This window comes from Lissotriton vulgaris, chromosome 1_1 (genome assembly GCF_964263255.1).
Source record: "Lissotriton vulgaris chromosome 1_1, aLisVul1.2, whole genome shotgun sequence".
Lineage (NCBI taxonomy): Eukaryota > Metazoa > Chordata > Amphibia > Caudata > Salamandridae > Lissotriton > Lissotriton vulgaris.
Window position 1 is genome coordinate 478,838,516 of NC_141685.1, and position 20,171 is coordinate 478,858,686.

Below are 20,171 nucleotides of genomic sequence, written 5' to 3' on the forward strand. Positions count from 1 at the left end.
CGACACAGACTAGTCCTTCTGCAGCTCCTGTTAAAGGGAATTGCAACTACTGTAAACAGCCAGGTCACTACATCAACGAATGTCTGGTTCTGAAACACAATATTGCTACAGGTAGGATGAAAGAAAGACCGCGTCCTCCTAAACCAGAACACGTTCCACAGCATATTCCACAGAATACGCAACCTCCCCAGAATACACAGCAAACAGTAGCTGTACCGCAACCCCAACCCATTGCTGCCGCACAACATGTCACACAGCAAATGTACCAGTATGTCAGATTACCCCGATTATCAACAGTACTCATGAAACAGCCTAGAGAGGGAGGTTGGCTTGCCTCTTATTGAGGTTCCTGTAGATCAAGAGGGTCCCTATGTACACAGTCAGGTATTAGGGAAAGACAGAAAATTTTTGATTGACACAGGGGCGAGCAGAACTACCATCAGTCATGACGAGGTTCCAGGGGCACCCCTCTCAGGCTCACAGAATGTTTCCCTGGGTTTTTCAGGAAAGCCTATTGTTAATGAAGTGTCAAAGCCAGTTTCCCTAGAAATTGGTCCGTTATCCCGTACTACAGACTTGTTACTTACGAAAGCATGTCCAGAAAATCTGCTTGGTATTAAAACGTTGAAAGCACTGGGAGCAGTGATTTGTTGTTCTCCGGAAGGAGTGAGATTGTTTTTACGTGACTTCAAAGGTCATTATGTGTTGAGAGATTTTGATCCACGATTGCAAAATGTACCACAGCATTTATGGGCGCAAGGTCCAACTGATGTAGGTTGTATGCACATTACACCCTATCGTGTCACTCTCAAACAAGGAGTTGTTCTGCCCCGAAGCCGACAATACAAGTTGCCACCTGAGGCTGTAGCAGCCTTACTGAAAATTATTGACATTCATTGCTCAAGGAGTAGTTGTAGAAACTGACTCCAATGTATGTAATTCTCCAATCATTCCGATTCTTAAACAAACTGACCCAAATGCACCTCCAGTCTACAGACTGGTGATCGACCTTCGAGAATTAAATAAATGCATCATTCCCCAGTACCCAGTAGTGCCAGACATTTCTTCCCTATTGACTGCCATTGATTCCGAAGCAGCGTTCTTTACTGTAATTGACCTTAAGAACGCCTTCTTTAGTGTCCCCATCCATCCGGAAAGCCAGTACCTCTTCGGATTCTGTTTAAATGGCCGAAGCTTCAAATTTGCACGTGCACCTCAAGGGTTCACCGAAAGTCCTAGTATTTACAGTCAAGCCCTGAAACGACAACTAGACAGTATTCACATGCCTACTGACACTGCCCTTCTGCAATATGTTGATGACTTGTTAATTACAGCACGGACCGAACAAACTGCGAACGCGCATCACTGACAGTCTTGTATTTTCTGGCCGAAAAGGGGCATAAAGTGTCCCCTTCGAAGCTACAATTCTGTGCCCAGCAAGTGGTATACCTAGGACACTTGCTGTCCAAGAGGGGTAGACAGCTGACACCAGACCGCATCCAGTTAATTGCACATCTGCCACAGCCCAAGACACAAAAGGAAGTACTGGCCTTCATTGGCCTCACTTCGTACTGCAGACAATGGATTCCTCAGTATGCATATCTAGCTAAGCCACTCATACAGTTGACAACACAGGAGGCAGCAACTTCGACTGTCCTCCCTTGGACTCAGGAACATACACTTGCTTTTGACGAATTGAAGAAAGCCTTATGTCAAGCACCTGTTTTAGCGACACCATGTTACAGCAAACCTTTTACACTTTTTGTCACAGAACGTGATGGCACAGCATTACCTGTCCTCACACAAGATCAAGCAGGAAAACACAAGCCCTGTGCTTATTTTTCTAGTACATTGGATCCAGTAGCCCAGGCCTTGCCAGCGTGCCTAAAATCAGTTGCAGCAACAGCTCTAGCTATCAGACAAAGCGACTCGATAGTGTTAGGACATCCCCTGACAGTACAAGTTCCACACTCCGTGGAAGTCCTTCTAAACCGAACCCAGACTCAGCACTTGACCATAGCACGACTGACAGGTTATGAACTGACACTGTTCCAACCACACATAGAGATCAGACATTGCAACATACTCAATCCTGCTACACTGTTACCCTCAAGTACAACTGATCCAGCACCACATGACTGCGTGGAAGTCATTAATACCGTGACAAAGCCCAGACAAGACTTGACAGACATTGCATTGTCCGACCCAGACCTGACACTTTACGTGGATGGTTCGTGTATGAGAACAAACACAGGAGAGTTAGTGGCCGCATATGCAGTGACCACTGAAACTGAAGTCATAGAAACACATCGTATTGACACACTGTCTGCTCAAGCAGCAGAGCTCATTGCTCTGACTCAAGCCTGTATACTAGCCAAGAACAAGAAAGTAAACATATACACAGATTAACAGTATGCATTTGGAGTCGTTCACGACTTCGGTGTTCTCTGGCAAGAAAGAGGTTTTTTAACTTCTCACGGTGCCAAGATACAACACGGTCCCCTCATTCAAGCTCTGTTAGAAGCAATACATTTGCCTACAGCCATAGCCATCATGAAGTGCAAAGCACATACTAAAGTCGTCAACACTATTTCCCAGGGTAACGACCTGGCAGATCGAACAGCTAAACTCACAGCTCAGACTCAAACAGACATACCGACTGACACGACAAAGACTGAAGTAACTTCACTGACACATTGCATGACAGTTAAGGATCCCACACAAGATGTAATAGACATACAGACACATGCCACTCCAGACAAAATCAAGAAATGGACTGAACAAGGAGGGATCCAGACAGATCAGGGATGGTTGACGAAGGGAAGAGCCACGTGGTTCCTCCCCGACTCTATGGTTCAAGTTATCATTAACACAGCACATAGTCCAGCACACTTAGGAGAAAAAGCCATGTTAGACAGCATTCAGAATCTTTGGTTCAACAAGCATTTACGTGCAGCAGCGAAACAGAAAGTAAGCACCTGTATGATCTGTTGTCAGTTCAATCCAGGCAAAGGCATTCCCGTGGAACAAGGTGGATTTCCTCCTCCTGATTATCCTTTTGAAGTCCACCAGATGGATTATATCCAGATGGACAGATGTAGAGGATTCAAGTATGTCCTCGTAGTTGTATGTGCCCTTTCCCGATGGACAGAAGCATATCCAGTCCCAGATTATACTGCTGTAACCACTGCCAAACAGTTGGTTCGTGAATTTTTCCCGCGATATGGTTTGCCCCGTGTCGTGTACTCTGATAATGGACAGCCATTCTCGTCCGAGCTCATGAAACAGGTATCACTCCTGTGGAAATTCCACTGTGTAAGACACCCCGAAGCAGCTGGTTTGGTCGAGCGACACAATCAGACTCTGAAAACACGGTTGGCCAAGGTCTGTGCAGAAAAAGGCGTAGATTGGATGGTAGCCCTGCCGGTTGCCCTCTTTTATATGCGAATGGTAGCCCATTCCAGAACTGGTTTGTCCCCCTATGAAATAATTTTCGGTCGTCCCCCAAATATGTGGGGTACGCCTATGCCCCGCAAGATAACTGATGTTGAAAGTACTATGCTGACAGATTGCCTAGCTTCCTTGATGTCTGCACTACAATCTTGTCATTCACAGGTCGCGGCTGCCTTCCCGGACAACACCCAAGTAAAGCCGCATGAAATAGTTCCTGGCGATCTGGTCTATGTGCGCAACTTCGACCGCTCAAGCCCTCTGGAGCCCAGGTGGAAGCAGCCGAAGCTGGTGTTGATGACGACGAGGACCGCATTAAAACTGGAAGGACGTAAAGGCTGGTTGCATTCCAGCCACGTGAAGCGTTTTCACGGACTGTGTCCAGGAACTGAAATAAAGGACTGCCCCCTTTCAGACACAGACTCTAAACTCCCCCTGTTAGAGAAAACTCCACAACAGGAGTACCGAGCCAAGTTGAGGTCTAGTAAGTCAGACAGCGTTTAATTGTTTAAGTCCCCCTCGGGTGAAGCGGTTAGACAGGTTTCTGACATGTATAAGATAGACCCACATAGTGAGAGAGATAGACAGAAAGTCAAGAAAAGGAGATACTGTAAAAATGTATTATCACGTTACTTTTTATGTTTTTTCTGAGTCTTATGATTATTGGTATAAGCTGTTGTGTATGTAACAAGGACCCCCTGAATAGACGAATTTTGTAATTCCTAGGTCAGGGAAAAAAGCATACTTGAGACAACCTAGGCAATTTGACACATTGAATCACATATAAATCAAAAATATATAGCAATGGACTACAGCTAGCTTAAAAACAAGCTTTTATTAATCAATTAACACAAGTTAAAAAAAGGTTCATTTATATGACATTAAAATAGCAGTAAAAAATTCATAGGATATAATTGACATTCACACGTTAACAATTAACAAACAATAAAAAATGGGAGTAGGTGGCATGAAAATTCAATCTCTACGCGCGTTTCGGCGGCCAGCGCCTTCTTCCTGGAGCAGCCACACAATATCTAAAGATGAAGATACATACAGAACATAAAATTATATCGATTCTTAATCACATAAGGAATATAGCTAACTTTTATACATTTTGTTTAAAAAGAGAGTTTTTGTAGCAGCTGTAGATTAATAAAAAGCAACGGAGTGAATTACAATTGTCTTGTCATTTCCTTGCGAAAATTAGGTTTGTCTATTTAAATGGGAAGGGAGTATAAAAATATTTTTTAAATAATGTTAGAGTAAATGCCATTAATGGGCATTTGTATAATGATTTTTTCTTAATGCAATCACAAATATCGGTAGGACCATGTTTGATGATCTATATTGCAATTTCAATAAGTGATCAGAATGCCTAATAGATAAGGTGACATTTCCCTTAGTCTAAAGCATAAATATGCCCATATTTTTAATTAAGTTTATCGTATTTCAATATGGCATAGCAAAAAACATTGTTCATCTTGAGTTGATCTGATACTTACTAATTGGTAATTTTAGCAAGAAGTTGTTTAAAATAGATATTCAATTTCTTTTTGGAATCCTTTCAATGTCAGATATGATAAAACTAAGGGTAAAAAGGGGACAGTATCACAGATACTTGTTAGTGTACAGGGATTGTTGCCATTCATTAAGAGATAGCACCAATTGGCGCTGTTTTTACCTGATTGTTTAGATGGTTAAGTATTTAAGCCCGCCAACCGGAACCCTTTAGCGTGGATGAGTACTTGATAAGATTCGGTCCTGGATATTCTAGATTTCAGATCTTTGTTGCAGCGGGTAGGAAAGAGATAATAGAATTTTTAATGTTTATTTATTATTTATCTCTTTTCTAAAAGAAGGAGTTATGATTCATCAGACAATTAAAGTTATACAGTGTCAAGGATAGCGGTGTTATTCTTACCTACTACACTATATTTGATTCTTTTAAGATCTTGGAATGGACTTGCTGTTTGTTGATATATTCTTTTGGTACAGTTCTGAGCCCTTAAAAGAAGCACATCAAGATTATACTCAGGGAACCATTATCTATTATTTACTTTATGATAATTCGGTCTCTTCTATTGCAGCCTAAAGTCTTACCTAAAATGGTAGGTACTTGTCTTTTACAGTTCTCAGGAATGTAAGGAGTTTCTTGATCCTCAGTGGTGCTGAGTTTAAAAAGTTAAAAGATCTCCCTGCCTAAAATAAAAGGGAGAGTATGATTAGAGGGAAGATAGTATAGTTTACTCTTCCGTCTTTTAAATAATGAGTTTCTAAGGTTTGGGGTGGAAGTCTTACCTAACGATGGTCGGCAGGGCTCCCTATGTCCGGTGGCGGGCGGTACGTCTCGTTGAACGGTGAGCGCGGCAAAAAGTGGTGGTCAATTACCTGTTACAAGGCGCTTTTATATATGTTCACGTGATTATTCAAAATTACTCGCACCTGTTGTGTCTTTGCTTTTCTTTTTTCCTTGGCGCGAAGTTGCGGAGTTTTGAATCAGGTAAAGCGGAGTTTTGTGAACTCGCACATGATTGGGTGTGTATTCGGGAGGCCCTCGTAATTGGTTACTCTGATGTATACAGAAGGCGGCATTGGTCGAATCCTCGCACAGTACTAATGTGCGTTCCCATTCTAAATGTCAACAATCAGATGTAGCGCATATCGGAGAAATTATATCTAAGTGATTTGCTTGTTGTATATCTAACATATGTAATACTGGGGGTTGCAATAGTCGGAGAGTGATTTTCGTTTGTCTTGAGCGCGAAGTTTGCGGAATTCCGAATCGGATGAAGCGGAGTTTTCTTTATAAAAGCTCGTACTAGATTGGGTGTGTACATAGTCAGCCCTCATGATTGGTTGCTCTATTGTGTTTTGAGTAAGGCATTGGTTGAATTCTAGCAACATCCTACTCTGTATTCCAGGATGTCAACAAACTGATGTAGCGCATATTGGAGAACATCTATAGGGTATGTTAGTTGTGTATCTAGCGTATGAGAAATCATAAGGGTTGCAAAAGTCTCAGAGTGGAACTGGATACTTTAACGTGGAATGTATAATCAACGTATCACTAAAGTAGGGCAATTTTCCTTTAGGGTTAATGAGTTCGTTCAGGAAAAGGGAATACTGGGATTTAATGTTTTTTTACATCAAGAAAGTTATTGAAATCTTGATAACTAGATGGAATTAACTTTCTCATTATTTATAAAAAGAAAACAATTATAAAGTTATAATTTGTTCGAGTATGGGCATTCTTTTTTGGGGGAGAACTAAAGCAATTAATCTATGGAAAAAGTTCACATAGGGTCTCATGTCTAATTCAAATATCTAGGTATGCAATACATTGTCTATAGCTCATATAGACATATGCGTGTATGGCTAATGGTGGGGATATTTTATTTTAAAGTATTGCGTGTTCCCACGGGATTTCGCTATTTAGGCCTTGTCTGAAAGAGTTAAAAACAAAAATCCAGAAAACTTCTCTTTTCTTTCGAATAGACATGCCTCCTTTTGTGTCTGGAACATGGATTTGCTCTAAAATCCTCCATTTAAAATCGTCAGCATTATGTCCTTTATCTAAAAAATGCTTGACCATTGGGCATGTAGTTTTTTTAGTCCTTATCGCCGAACGATGTTCGTTCAGGCGTGTTTGAATTGCTCTCGAGGTCTCACCTATGTATCCTTGGGGACACGGACATTGAATAAAGTAAATTACGTTGTTTGTTTTGCAATTCCACGTTTCTTTTGCTTTGGTTTTGTGGCCATTATATTCGAATTCTTCACCTGACAAGATATTGCAACATGAGTTGCATGATGAACATGGAAAAGTTCCTTTAAGGGGGTGGTTGGTCAAGATTGAACGTTGACTAAGGGTGTCGTTTTTGGTACTCTTGGCAAATCGGGAGTGAACAATAAATTCTTTTATATTTTTGTTTCTTTTCTGGGCAAAAATGGGTTTCATCAGTTTTTGGTCGTTTGTACAGTTGCTGTTTAGTATATGCCAATTAGAGTTTATGACATGCCTTACTCTTTTATTTATCGTTGAATGCCTTGTGATGCAAACTATTTGGTCATTGGGTTTGGTTGATTTTGTTTTTAGAAGACAATCTCTGTCATAATATCGGCCCCGTTTATATGATTCTCTTATTAATCGATGGGGATAGCCTCTCTCGATAAATTTAGTTCTCATCACTGCTGCTTGTTTATCAAAATCTTTTACATTTGTACAGTTACGTCTAACACGTAGGAACTGTGAGAAGGGGATGCTGTTTTTCTGAGTTCGCGGATGGAAGCTCTGATAATGAAGTAGAGTGTTTCTTGCCGTAGGCTTTATATGGAGGTCTACTTCTAAGGTTCCTGCATTGTCTATAATTTCTATATCTAGAAATTCGACTTTTTTATTGCTAACATGGGAGGTAAAGTTAAGGTTAGGGTTGGCTCCATTTATCCATTGGAGGAATTCTAGGAGAGTTTCTCTCCCATCGGTCCAGATAAAGAAGATGTTATCAATGTATCTGGACCAATGGGAGATAGACTCGTAGAAGGGGGCAACTTCATTATGTACAAATTCTTTTTCAAATGATGCCATGAAGATGTTGGCTATGGATGGGGCCACTGAAGCCCCCATGCTTACGCCCTTGATCTGACAATATAAATGGTTGCCAAATTCAAAGACATTCTCCGTCAGTACAATTTCTAGACATGCAAGCAGGAATTCTTTTGGGCATGGGATTTGGTGTAGGTCAATAAACCAACTAGTGGTTTTCAATGCGTCGGTCAGGGGGATGTTGCTATATAAAGACTCAACGTCCATTGTGACTAATAGGTCATTGTTGGAATTGAAGGAGATTCCTTCAATCTTCTGTATTATATGACCTGTGTCGCGAATGTAAGATTCTATTTTAGGGACAAAAGGGCGTAGGTAATTGTCTACATATTTGGAAAGTGGCTCGGTTGCCGTCCCTATTGTAGAGACTATAGGTCTGTATGGGGGGTTATTGGCATCCTTATGAATCTTTGGAAGACCATAAATGCAGGCAATTTTTCCTTGGTTGTGATTCAAGTAATCAAATTCTTTGGCATTGATTAGACCATCTTCTTGGGCAGATTTAGTTAGGGACATAATTCTCTTCGATAGATTAATCGTAGAATGGAATTTGAGAGGGACGTAGAAGGTTGGATCATTTAACATTTTAAGCATGTTGACTTCGTATTCTGAAGTATCAACAATCACGATTCCTCCACCTTTGTCACATCCTTTAATGGTGAGATCTTTATTATTGGAGAGGGATATTAGGGCCTGATGTTCTTCTTTCTCTAAGTTGTAAATGGGTTTAGGAATGAATCTGAGAGCTTGATCCAATTTTTTTAGGACTACTAATTCGAAGGTGGCTACTTCTGGTCCTAATTGTTCGAGACCTGGGCAAAAAGTGGAGGGCAGACAAAGCGGTTTAATGGAGGAGGTATCATCATCTGTGGTCCTGTTTAAAGCGAAAAAAAAATTTCGACGGATTTTACGAAAAAAAGAAATAACATCACAGTGTAGTTCAAACAAATTTATTGTAGAGTGTGTGACATATGATAGTCCTTTGGACAACAGGTTTGTGCTATGTTTATCTAGCTCTAATTTGGTTAGGTTAAAGATTGGAATTATATGCCTTGCTTCCAATATTGTCTGCTTCTGGTTTCTCGCACAAATTGCGGTTCTTCCTGTTGATGGTGGTGTTGAGGTTGGTAGTTGCCTCTCGGCTGACCCTGGAAATGAACTCTGGGGCGTCCCCGTCCCCCTCTGCGGTTCCCTAAAAAAGGCTGTCTACGATTGCCTCTATTAGGTGTTTGGTTATAGAGTAATTCGGAGTCATAGTACCCTTCGTTGTTTTCATTTTCAGAATCAGAGGTTTCTGAAAAGGTGTTTACTCGTTGGTTCTGTGGTTGGTGTTCTCTAGTTTCAGTGGTGTAGTGATTCTGTTGGTAGAAGTCTGGTCTTAAGTAAGGATATGTATTTTCAATGGTGGCATATCTCTTGTCTTTCAACAACTTATCATTTTTCCTTTTTTCTAGATAGCTTGTAAATGATTCTATTTCTTTGTTACATTCCTCAATTTTCTTTATGGCTTCATCTATGTTACCTATTCTTTTGAGCTTGGTTTCTAATTCTTCTACTTCGGACCTTACTTCTGCGGCTAATTCTTTAGCGGTCTCAACGATGAGCATCATAAGATCCCTAGAACATCTACTGGCTATTCTGCTCCATTTGTCCAGAAAGGCCTTGTAATGAACAAATAAGCCAGGGATATTTCTCACTCTGAGGCCCATGGGGATGATGCCCAGCCTGAGATAGGCCAGCATGAATTCCCCATGTGCTTCAATTCTTTTTAGTTTCTTTTTTAGGTCTAGTAGTTTTTTGGTGTCATCGTTATGTAAATTAGAATTCGAGGTAGAGGCACCAAAGGAGGACGATATACCTACGAGTGTTTCAAATTCTTCGTCTGTGAAACCGAAGGTTTTTTGGAGTGCCATACTGATGTTAATGTAGGATAGAATATAGAAATGGATGTAAGTGACAGAAATTCTGCGAGGAAATGACAAGGGGGAGAGAATGATATAGTAAACTGATAATGGAAAAACAGCCCTGCACAGACAAGCTGTGGGTAAACAATTGTGTATGTAACAAGGACCCCCTGAATAGATGAATTTTGTAATTCCTAGGTCAGGGAAAAAAGCATACTTGAGAAGTAACAACCTAGGCAATTTGACACATTGAATCACATATAAATCAAAAATATATAGCAATGGACTACAGCTAGCTTAAAAACAAGTTTTTATTAATCAATTAACACAAGTTAAAAAAAGGTTCATTTATATGACATTAAAATAGCAGTAAAAAATTCATAGGATATAATTGACATTCACACGTTAACAATTAACAAACAATAAAAAATGGGAGTAGGTGGCATGAAAATTCAATCTCTACGCACGTTTCGGCGGCCAGCGTCTTCTTCCTGGAGCAGCCACACAATATCTAATGATGAAGATACATACAGAACATAAAATTATATCGATTCTTAATCACATAAGGAATATAGCTAACTTTTATACATTTTGTTTAAAAAGAGAGTTTTTGTAGCAGCTGTAGATTAATAAAAAGCAACGGAGTGAATTACAATTGTCTTGTCATTTCCTTGCGAAAATTAGGTTTGTCTATTTAAATGGGAAGGGAGTATAAAAATATTTTTGAAATAATGTTAGAGTAAATGCCATTAATGGGCATTTGTATAATGATTTTTTCTTAATGCAATCACAAATATCGGTAGGACCATGTTTGATGATCTATATTGCAATTTCAATAAGTGATCAGAATGCCTAATAGATAAGGTGACATTTCCCTTAGTCTAAAGCATAAATATGCCCATATTTTTAATTAAGTTTATCGTATTTCAATATGGCATAGCAAAAAACATTGTTCATCTTGAGTTGATCTGATACTTACTAATTGGTAATTTTAGCAAGAAGTTGTTTAAAATAGATTTGATTTGATTTATATGTGATTCAATGTGTCAAATTGCCTAGGTTGTTACTTCTCAAGTATTGGTATAAGCTGGACATTACATATTTTCTTCCCTCCTCATAGTTCACATGTACTACTTCTTTCAATGATACTGTAGAGCACACTTTCAGTAACCTGCCCCCGCATGAACTTTCCTATCGCCTTGCACTGCGCAACAACACTTTTATCAGTATGTTACACCATTCTCACCAGACCAGCAATGCCACCAATTGCTGGGTATGTGGCCGACTCCCTCCCTATCAGAAATACAAGGGAGCTCTGCCCCTCTTTCCCTACCCGTTTACGCACAATGGTTCATGTGGCGCATGGTTTACTTTAATGTCATCATTAGACAGCGAGTCCAAAGTTTCCCAAGGCAATTGGATATGGGGAGATCTGAATACAGTTATGAATAGAGCATGTTTCCCAGACAAGGAGGGTCTTCCCCAAAGAACAGGAACCGATCTAGAAAATGAAGTGTATGGATTAGGGAATTTCACACTCAATCTCATGATTCTGAACGTCCAGTGCGAGACTAATGTAGACCTGCCATCTATTACAGTTTTACCAGTGAAAGGTGAATTATGCATTAGAAAGAATGGTTCAGTACATCTAGGACACAGTGATTGTAGTACTGTGGTCGAATTCAGTGATAAAGGAAAGTCTACTTTCAAAGCCTCCCATCATTCTTGTTTTATTTGTGGGTCGACAGCTTATGTACGTCTGCCCTTAGATTGGGATGGAACATGTTACATTGCATTCCTACTGCCACCTGTTTTTCTAGCCCCACCTGATTATCATCGAAATTCACGTCTTGTGCATGTAAGACATAAGAGAGATCTTCCTCCTGTTATTGATTATTCCGAATCAGCATGGGATCAGTATAAGGATTACATTAAAGGTTACTTTTGGTTTGTAGGTCCTGTCCAGAATAGTAAAATAATACGTAGATTGACACGTACCCTTGAAGCAGTAGTGAATGAAACTACTTTTGCCCTAGGTAACTTGACTGAAGAGCAGTCTGCTATGAGACTTGTTGTTCTTCAAAATCGCCTTGTCCTTGACGTCATCCTGGCCGATAGGGGCGGGGCTTGTAGAGTCATCGGATCTAGTTGTTGCATTTTCATTCCTAATAATGCACCGTCAGTATACAAAGCCATCACAAGGCTTCATGAGATCGCTCACCTGATACACCAGAATCCAGGCACCTGGACTTGGTCCGGTTGGTTCTGGAGTGTGATATCCGCCTGGGGATGGAAAGTATTGTCATTCCTAGGAATAATACTCCTTATAGTATTCAGTTGTTGTCTTTGTCTACAATGTGGGCCAGCGATTTGCGGCTTGTGCGCCACAGCTTGTATTCCCCGTCCAAGTCCACGATCCCGAGCTCGAATGAGAAAGGACGAGCAAATGATGTTATATGAACAAATTGATGGTCTCATGAACATAGATGTATCCTGAAGGGAACGTAGGGGACAAGGAGGGAATGAGGTAAATCGAATTTTATATGACCAGGTATGTCCCCTATCGTGTACCCCAACGTCCCATGTATGTGCATGACCTCCGTGCATTTTCCCTCCATGGCCGAAAATGAAGACGCAAATGCATTTGCGTCCAACGTTAACATGTTATCTACCAAGTTCTCCAAGAAAGCAACATTAATTTGGTTTCTAAACCTATGTTGCCAACGTCTTTACATGGTGCACTTTTAACGCAAAGCCATGTTTTCCCGGCTCTGCCGAGCTAGGCCCTGAATTGAGGCTCCGAAGTCTCTTCTGTCTCTGAAAGCTGCCGTTTAGGTATGCATCCCTGACCTCTGCCTTACTTCCTGCCCAGCGAAGCGGTGCCCGGCTCGGCCTGGCCTGCCTGCCTGCCAAGACAGTATTTTGCCTACAGTTATCAGCTCAGCCTCCTCAAAAACACATTCCAGTCTAGTGAAATAGGTAAACATATTCCCGGCTGCAGAGTAAAGGGCCCTGCCTTCCTGTCTCCATGCAAGCGATTTATAGCACCCGTTACTATGGTAGGCCCATGGCCCCCGCGCATTGTACCAAGACACGTATGCACTCCCTAGCATTCGGTGATGTATGGCCCCTGCCCGAGAGACCTTTTACTTCAGACACTACATCCTCCAAACATGAGATATCAGATAGGTTATAGGTATAGGTCGTTCTGACATCCCAGACATCGAGACTCTTCTACTAGAACTAAAGTCAAAGCCCCCAGCTCTCCCCAGTTACATGTCATGCCAGCTGCGCGCGCATATAGAATAAAAGTTTCTGCTGACCCTGCAGAATCCTCCTATACATCCACCCACTTGTGACGTTTCTTGTGACGTTTCTCTGACATGTCAAGTACACGCCCACATGCAAGCCCTTCTTACACGCCTCCTGTTACGCACATGTGTTCTTATCTCTTACTTTTCACCTGTTACGCCTACTGTATTCATTTCAATTATACTGTTGTACTATATATAATGTGTGATGTTAATAAAAAGTTGAATGTCCCTTCCTGAACCTTAGTGGTGATGGAACCCGATGTCCTATGCCTCGAGGCATTTCATTAAAGCCCGTATGACTCAGATACCACGGACTCTGCCTCTCATTTGATTGAGCTATCCTTAATGTTATTTAATGGTATGGAAAAATAGTCCGGTAATTTTATTTACCACACGGCTCCCGAAGGACGCGGGGAGCCGGCTGGGACCGTGGGGGCATTTGGGCTCCCCCCACAGTCCCCAACGTTTTTTATTAGCCCCGGGGGATGATAAAAAATTTGTAATAGATGCTATTTTTTTTTACGATAGATTTACTTTGCGCGTATGGTGCAAAATATGTACGACGTACGGTGCAAAGTCCGTAAATCGTCCCGTAAGCTTAATCTAGCATGAACAAAATTATTGGAAAAAATATATTTTAGACATATGTTTGAAGTTTATGTGTTTATATGTTGGTTGCTTCTAACTAGAGCTTTTCTTTTTATTGATACTTATAAGATAGTACTTATGTATATTCTAAATATGTTTAGAAGCAGTGTTTTATAGAGTGGTGAACTTTTGACCTCTGGTGACAGTTTACAGTTGGGGGAATGGTGGAAAGTTATGTCAGTTGGCAAGGTTTGAATTATTGAACCAATAGAAATATGTCTTTGGTTTTCAATTATTGTGTGAAGGAATTTGATTTGTTAGTAATGTGTATGTATGTGTAAATTGAGAGGGAAAATGTGCCATTTCTTTGATTCTGCTGCAAGTACAGGAGCAGAGAGGTTTTGTATAAGGCTGTGTGAGTGGCTTTCTTCTTAATCTACGAATCAGTTTGAGAGGTGAGTTTAAAATTGAAAGCGAATGTACGTGGTGCATTTTATTTTTAGTAAAAGTAATGTGTTTAATCTTGAAAAGTTTGTAGAATTGTATTTTGAGTTTAACTGTATTTGAATAAGTATTGTGATAAAATCATTCGGTAAATTAATGTGGTTAGTGAGTCAGGTTTTTGCAAAAAAGTGCAGTACTAAAAAATTTAGAATGTGTGCAGTCAGTTTAATGTTTTAGTTTGGCAAATGTGTTTTGGTAATATGTATGGTTTTAAATAATTTGACTAGAATCACACTGATCATCTGTGTAAATTAAGGATTTATAGTTGCAAATTTTTCCATAATCTCAGCCGTTTTTCCTGACAGTCTACCTCTCTCTGTTTATACTGTCTGTTCTCTTGTGATATTTTCCCTCTTTCTATATTTTTACTTTTCATTCCTTATAGTGCTGCTTGTTGTCATAGTCCTTTCTGTACTCTTAGTGTCTCTTTGTCCTTATTTTCTCATTTTTTTTCTTAAAAGACTCCATTCTTTTTATAATGGCTTCTTTAATGCACTGTCTGTCATCATACCTCCCTGTTAAGAATTCCTCAGCCAGAATACATAGATTGCTGCATACAGTGTTAGGTAGATTTACAAGCCCTTTGGGCCTGTTTCTTGTTTTATTGTGTCTAACTTTTGCTTGTAATGTTGGCAAAAATATAATACAGCAAATTTGATATGTATTTGAAAAATGAGTCAGTATTGTCTACTGAAATGTAGTGTTCATATTCATGTAATGTGTTGAGTCACTTAAAAGTTTTAGTGTGGGAAATGTGTTTTGTTGAAATGTATGGTTTTAAATAATTTGTCTAGAATCACACTGAGCATCTGTGTAAATCAAGGATTTATAGCTGCAGCTTTTTTCATAATCACTGCCATTTTTCCTGACAGTCTACCTCTCTCTGCTTATACTGTCTGTTCTTGTCAAGACCTCAATACGTTGTCTCTTACCTTAGTGGAAGACAAGAATTCTTGTTGACAACGTAGAGAATTTCGCAGAGACGCAAGGGACCAACTTCCCAAAAATCTAACTAAAACTTGCTGACTAGATTTCACAGCTAAGTAATAACTAGAACTTTGGGAGGAGGGCCGGTACTGGACGTTGACTGGAGAGTTGAAAGTCTTGCTGTCGACCTGCGAATCAACAAGGGGATGATGTTTACTAAATAACTCTAGCCTTCTGAATTCCTACTTAAACTACCCTGCCCTCTTCTCTTTAAGGTGAGCAAAGATTCTAACTGGCTCCTACCTGCGATCAGTTTAGTTCTATCCACCGTCCAGTATTTCTTGTCTTGTCAGGAATGGTGTCTTTAAGTTGTCTTGTAGGATGAGTTGGAAGTACGGAGATTGAAGTCTGAAAATAAATACACAATTATTAGAAATGTTCTTTTTCTATAATTTGTCTCTTCACTCTACCCCTTTTCCCTGCTACCTAAACTTACTTGAGAGTTATCTTCAAATAAAAAGTATAGGGTGATTCTGATTCCTTTCTTTTATCTTCACCTGAAAGAATAGACTAAAAAAACCAAAACAGCAGTGCAAACCTAATTCACAATAACTCCTTGTGACTAGATTGTGACAAATATAAATACACAAAAAGTTCTTTCTTTGCATTAATGAAATGGTCCCAAATAGACACCAGAAAATTAGAAAACATTAGCCCAGTTCTATTTCCTCTTGGTTCTGCAAATCATTTTTCAATGTCTCTTTCTTGCGAGGGGCGCCTTGTTTTCTTCTTTAAAAAGAAAATATGCACTTAGCTTTTAAATGTACAATTGCTTTCTTGCAGCTTGAAGGTCTCGCGCAAGCTATGGTTTCCTCTCCGAACGAAAGGCAAGAGCTGGAGGGCCGAAATCCGAAGACTGGAACTCGCGTTGTTGCCCTCTTGGAAGTCAGAGGCAAAGCGAGTTCCAGAAGCCTGGGTGCGGTTTAAATACCGACCGCACCCAGAAGAAACGTGCGCACGCACGTTTAAACACTGACAATTTTCCGATGGCATTCTGCTGGCAGAAACGGCAAAGTTAACAGAAGCTCAGCTGAACAGAAATGAAAGATACTTTGAACTGCCACTATTGTGAACCATAAATGCCTAAAGTCAAATGTAACAACACAGTTGCAATCAAACAAATACTTACTTAGAAGCATAAAACATAAATCACTTACACAAACACTCTCTCAAGAGGTGCTGGTGCACGGGATAGGGGTGGGTTTCAAAGCAGGGACAAAAACAGCTATGTACTATGAATGTACATGACTGTTAACAGAGAAAATAATGTTTGTGGACCTATGTGAAATCAGATGGCCAGTGCTTTTAAAACAGTACTGAATCTTTAGACAGAGGCTGGAGGATCATGACAGTACTCCCTCCTCAAGATCCCCCCTAAAACCGGTGAAATAGGCCTTGGTTTCTCAGGATGTTGAGCATGAAACCTTTTTAGCAACTTGGGAGCATTCTTCAAATGTTCTAGAGGTTCCCAAGATCTTTCCTCAGGACCGTATCCCTTCCAGTCTATAAGGTAGAACAACCTTCCCCGAGACCTTTTAGAATCCAAAATTGATCTTACCTCGAATTCTGGATTTCCCTCGATGTCAATAGAGGAAGGAGGTTGGATGGATCTAGTTTGAGAGTTAAATGGTTTGATCAAGGACACATGGAATACTGGATGGATTTGATATTTGGCAGGCAAAGTCAACCTAACACAAACCGGATTTAGAACGTTTTCTATGGGAAAGGGACCAATAAACCTAGGATTAAATTTACGATTCCCCTTCAATCTTAAATTCTTTGTACTAAGCCAAACCTTGTCTCCAGAGGTATAGAGTGGTGGTTTAGTTCTATGTCTATCAGCAAACCTTTTCTGATCTTCTTTAGCTTTAGCTAAATTGAAAGCGGCCTGTTCCTGAATTGAAGACAATTTGGATACATATTCAGAAATGGCTGGTACATGATTGAGTTCTTTGATTTCTTTTGGAAAAGACTCGGGTGATAACCAAAGTTACAGAAAAAAGGTGACATGCCTAAAGAGGTATGATCAACATTGTTATAAGCAAATTCCAGTTGACTTAAGAGTGTTGACCAATCCTCACTTACATTGGTTAACATACACCGAATGAACTGCTCAATCGTTTGATTGGTACGTTCGGTAAGCCCATCAGTTTGAGGATGATAGCTAGAGGTTAATCGAATGTCCATATTTAAAAGAGATCTTAAACTTTGCCAAACTCGTGAAATGAATTGAGACCCTCTATCAGAAATAACCACTGATGGAATTCCATGTAAACGAATGACATTTTCCATCAACAAATGAGCCATTTCCATGGACGTTGGTAGTTTTTTAAGAGGGACAAAATGAGCCATGCGTGAAAACTGGTCTACAATAGTCAGAATTGTGGTAAAACCCTTCTTTGTGATTGGTAGTTCGACAATAAAATCTAAAGAGATTGTGTGCCATGGTTGAGGTGGAATGGGAAGAGGGTTTAACAAGCCACAAGGATTCTGATGAGAAGTTTTGTTCTGAACACAAACTCCACAAGTCTCCACAGAAATTTGCACATCTTTAAACATGGAAGGCCACCAAAAGGTTCTCTTGATTAAATCATAGGTCTTAATTTTACTAGGGTGAGCAGATAGAGCTGTATCATGATGGAAATGAAGGATCTTTTTCCTAATTGCATCTGAGGGTACAAAAATGAGATTTTGCATAAAGAACAAACCTTCTTTTTCTTGTAGATGAGGATATGTTTCTTTCCATACCTTGAATTCTTTTTTTGCCAATTCTTTTTTAATTTCTGAAATAACATCGCATACCGTAACACTGGCTTGAAAACATGACATGGGTATTACAGGATTTATTTCAGAAGGAGAATCAACAACACTTTCTCCCATTCTTGACAAAGCATCAGCTTTCAGATTCTCTTTTCCTGGTCGGTAGGTGATAACAAAATTGTAATCGTTAAAAAACAGTGACCATCTCAACTGTCTTGCAGATAGAGCCTTAACAGATCTCAGTGCTTGAAGGTTTCTATGGTCTGTATATATCGTTACTGGGTGTCTAGCTCCTAGCAAGTAATGGCGCCATTCTTCAAATGCTGCTTTTATCGCTAAAAGTTCTTTATCAGCAATCGCATAATTTAATTCAGCTTCCGAGATTTTTCTGGAAAAATATGCAATTGGATGCATCTGTCCTGTATCTATATGTCTTTGAGACAAAATGCCCCTGACTGCATACTGAGAAGCGTCTGCTTCAACGATGAATGGTTGACTGGGATCAGGATGGGAAAGAATAGGGGCTGAAGTAAATTTGTTCTTGAGATGTTGGAACGCTTCTTCAGCAAGATCAGTCCACATAAATTTCACACCTTTTCTTAATAATTTAGTGATGGGAGTGATTGTCTTAGAAAAGTCTTGAATGAACCTACGGTAAAAATTTGCGAATCCCAAAAAACTTTGTACCTGTTTTACAGAAGAAGGACTGGGCCAGGATTTCACCGCTTCTACTTTTTTTGGATCCATTTCTATTCCCATGGGACTGATAACATATCCCAAGAATTCTACTCTTCTAGTGTGAAATTGACTCTTTTCCAATTTGACGTACAAAGAATTCGAAAGCAACTTTTGAAGAATGGCACGGACCTGCTGTACATGCTCGTCTTCAGAATTAGAGAAAATTAGTATGTCATCTATATCAACAACACAGCAGACATCAATGAATTCATGTAGTACCTCATTTATAAAAAATTGAAAAGCGGCAGGGGCATTGCAGAGTCCAAAGGGCATGACTTGGTATTCAAACAGTCCAAATTTTGTGCGGAAAGCTGTCTTCCACTCGTCGCCCTTTCGAACACGTACCAAGTGATATGCTCCGCGCAAGTCCAACTTTGTATAAATGGTCGCCTTTTTGATCTGGTCTAGCAGGGTAGGAATCAGAGGTAGAGGATATCTGTTCTTTACAGTTACATTGTTTAAGGCCCTATAATCAATGCACGTGCGCAATTCACCTCCCTTTTTCAGAATGAAAAAGAGAGCTGAAGAGACAGGAGACTTGGAATGACGAATAAAGCCATTTGCTAAATACTCATCTAAATACTCTCTAAGATGAGCATTCTCCTTTTCCGTTAACGCATATATCCTGCTACAAGGTAGAGTAGCCCCTGGGACAAGATCAATTCTACAATCAAAATCCCTGTGTGGAGGAAGAGTGTTAGCCTTTTTCTTATCAAATACGTCTTGAAGATCTGAGTAAACAGGTGGAACCCCTTCTATTGCCAACACTCTGAATGAATCAGAGGGAACGTTAAAACCTTGAATGATTTCACCGGATCTTTCTAAGAGAAAGCATTTATTTACCAAATGTGATGACTGAAAAGTCATTGTCTGAGATACCCAATCTATACTTGGATTATGTTTGATCAACCATGGAATTCCTAGAATCATTTTAAATTGAGGGGCGTCGATAATGTCAAACTGAATCCTTTCTCGGTGAATGGGTGAACAGTCCATGTTAAGAATTTCGGATTGTTGATTTATCGGACCAGAAGTTAATTCTTTACCATCTACTGCTCTAACTACCTCAGGATGATCTTTTAGGACAGATTCAAAGCCTAATTGGGAGAAAAACTGAGTGTCGATAAAATTTCCTGTTGCTCCTGAGTCTATAACTGCTTCTACCTTTTTAGTTTGAGAGGTAGGAGATAAACTTTTTAACTCAACAAGAATACCAAAATGCTTACTTCCCAATGGAGGAGCAGTAGAGGCCAAACTGGAAATTACACTCGATGAACCGACCTCTTCTTTCATCGAGCATTCTAGTTTTCCGACGACTCCTGT